The sequence below is a fragment of the Pterocles gutturalis genome, unplaced genomic scaffold, assembly GCF_000699245.1.
Source record: "Pterocles gutturalis isolate BGI_N339 unplaced genomic scaffold, ASM69924v1 scaffold6135, whole genome shotgun sequence".
Classification (NCBI taxonomy): domain Eukaryota; kingdom Metazoa; phylum Chordata; class Aves; order Pterocliformes; family Pteroclidae; genus Pterocles; species Pterocles gutturalis.
Window position 1 is genome coordinate 100,995 of NW_010143259.1, and position 3,340 is coordinate 104,334.

The window sequence follows — 3,340 nt, forward strand, 5'->3', positions numbered from 1 at the left end:
ATGGGGCCATTGATAATGTCTTTTTCCCCTTTTCAACTGTGTCTTGTCACAAAACCTTTAGACTATTAACATCTCTGAGAAATAAATTTTTCTATCAAATTTGGCTGAAATTGATCAGTAAATTCAAAAGACATAAGGAACAACTGATAGATGGTCACCCAACTGTACTTTCAAAACATAAAAGCTCTGTGTAAGCTTTAGTTTCTTAAGAAATCAGGATAAAAACTACAAGCCTCAAACAGATAACAATATTTTGGGCAAACAGCAATATGCTGGTGTCAGTGGAACCATGCTTTCTGAAATGTCCTATTCATTCATTCATATTATTTATCCAGAATACAATCTTTTAGTATTGCCACTGAAATCAGTACTGCAACTGAAACTGATTTCAGATGCTATAAAGGGTGCTATTCTGGATAAATAAGCAGAGCAAGCAGAACGCTTTAAAGAGCCCCAAGAAATAAAGAAATTACTTTTCACTGACACTGACTTGAAGGTGACCTAAAAAAAATGTGTATGCATGCATTTGTAAATCTTCAAAAAACAAGGTTCTGAAGAGCCCTAGTGAGTACTCTATAAATGGAATTATAAACTCAAACTATCTGCAAGTTATTTATATGGAATGTATGCAACTTTTACTGATTGCCATTCTGTCAACTCCACAATCAGTTTCACTTTAAAAGAGTAATCTCTATATTATTTAGAATGTCTATACTATTATAGAATATAATAAACGTGTTTGCACACAGATGCTCTGAATGTATAATGGGTTTTTTATTATCTATCTTCCTAAATAGTTCTTGGAACAACAAATGTGTCAGAAAGCTGAAAAACTACCAAAGATTTCTCATGAAAGCCATGTAAATAAATGCAAAAGTTTTAAAACTCACCAATGCACCTTTATCTCCAGACTGACCCTCCTTTCCAGGATGACCCTGATTTAAGAGAAATGTATCTGATTTGGAAAATATTCATTTTTCAGTAGTGATATGTTATTATAAAAACATAACTAGTTAAGCTCTTGAATTTCAGGTGACTAATCACCCTTTTGTATTAGAACACACACACACAAAATTTTGAGGAAAGATTTTCCCTTCAATACTGATTTAATTTACATAACAAAGGAAAAGCTAGACAAGTTATGTTAATGTTAATGTTTTCTGGAATATCCTGATCACCCCTTCTGTTTAGTTAATGTTTCAACAGTAAGAGGTTTTTAATGCAAGACACTCTCAAATTTGATTTTTAACAAGCAGGGTGATTAATATTACAGCATGAAAACATTCCTAAAGTTATTTAAAAGATTATGGAATTTATTGCAGAAACCAATAGAAGGCTGATCTAGTTTTAACTTCTATGTCTTTATTTTAAACTGTGACTTGCTTTTAAAACAAAATATGTTTCTTAGTTTTTGTTCTATATCACTGATGTTAATACTGCAGTGCTCAAATCATTAACTGATCCACTGTTCTACTTTCTTACAAAATTTACACTAAAATGCTGCAAAATTTAAAGGCAATTTAATGAAATTGAAGGTTAACAGAAGATTGTCGTTTATGAGAATCAGTCAGGAATTCTTCTACTTATGTTCATCAGTCTTATTAGAGGAGCACAGTAATTCTCTAGTTTTGCCAAGCATGTGGTCCCATGTAACATGTAGCCAGTTACTAAAACCATTCATGTTTTGGCATCATTAACATCCCAAAATGTTTTCAGTGTGTCAAATAGGATATGACTTTGGTGTGGCTGTTAATCTTATACGACAAACCCCTGGTGCTTATATTCAATCTTCTGGCCTTAGAAAATATGTTCTTTATTAAGAGAATTATTAAAATGAAAAGTATTTGATACTTGCTTACCAGTGATTGTTGATTTTCTGTAACATTTGTCTTACTAACATTGAATATTTATTATTTGCTTTTTAAAATGTAGACGAGTTGTTTAATCTTAATCTCCCACAATATGTTTTCTTGTCTACAATATTTTAAATCTCCATGCAGTATCAGAAGTCTCTATACCATTAAATGACTTTAAGAAAGATCATAGAATCATCGAACGGTTTGGGTTGGAAGGGACCTTAGAGATCATTGAGTTCCAACCCCCCTGCCATGGGCAGGGACACCTGCCACTAGCCCAGGTTGCTCAAAGCCTCATCCAGCCTGGCCTTGAACCCCTCCAGGGATGGGGCATCCACAGCTTCTCTGGGCAACCTGTTCCAGTGCCTCACCACCCTCACAGGAAAAAATTTCTTCCTTATATCTAATCTAAATCTGCCCTCTTTCAGCTTAAAACTGTTACCCCTCATCCTATCACTACGTGCCCTTGTAAAATGTCCCTCTCCAGTTTTCTTGTAGGCCCCTTTCAGGTACCAGGAGGCTGCTCTAAGTTGTCCCCGGAGCCTTCTCTTCTCCAGGCTGAACAACCCCAACTCTCTCAGCCTGTTCTCATACGGGAGGTGCTACAGCCCTCTGATCATGTTAGTGGCCCTCCTCTGGACTTGCTCCAACATGCCCATGTCTTCTTATGCTGTGAATGAGCTGGACGCAATACTCCAGGTGGGATCTCATGAGAGCAGAGTAGAGGGGGAGAATCACCTCCCTCGACCTGCTGGTCACGCTTCTTTTGATGCAGCCCAGGACATGGTTGGCTTTCTGGAATGCGAGTGCACATTGCTGGGTCATGTTGAGCTTCTAATCAACCAATGTCCCCAAGTCCTTCTCCTTAGGGCTGCTCTTCTCCTCCCAGCCTCTATTTGTTGCTGCTACTAAAAAGCACATTTGTATCCCTTTAGATTTCCATTTGTTCCAGTATAATATATCACTTTTAACAATGTCTCACCTTCAAAATAGAAGGACATTTCCTGACATAGAAGTGAAATGAAATAGGTAGCAAGAATTTTCCTGATCTCCTGAAAAAATGCTCGAGCTTCCACCTGATCTTAAGATAGGCATCACAGGAGCAGTTATAAAGCTCATTGCAATCAGGGAAGTACTGGTCATTGCCTTCAATCACTAGTGTAATTCTATGGTTGCAAATAGGTCATGTCAATTAGAATGGTCTTAGTTTAACCTGCCTGCCTCTCCTGCCCTTCCCCTGAACAAACCTAGTTGTGCATGAGGGAGATATTTTTGGTTAGGTATACTGGCTCATGCTGAGATGGTGCTGTGTTTTGGACATGTGATTAAAACTGTCTTGATAACAGAGCAGTGTTTTGGCTATTGCTGAGCGATGCTTGTACAGCATGGAGGTTTTCTGGTTGTCTAATCCCTCAGTGAGTAGGCTTGGGTGGGCAAGAAGCTGGGAGGGAACACAGATGGCACAGCTGTTCCAAACTGACCCG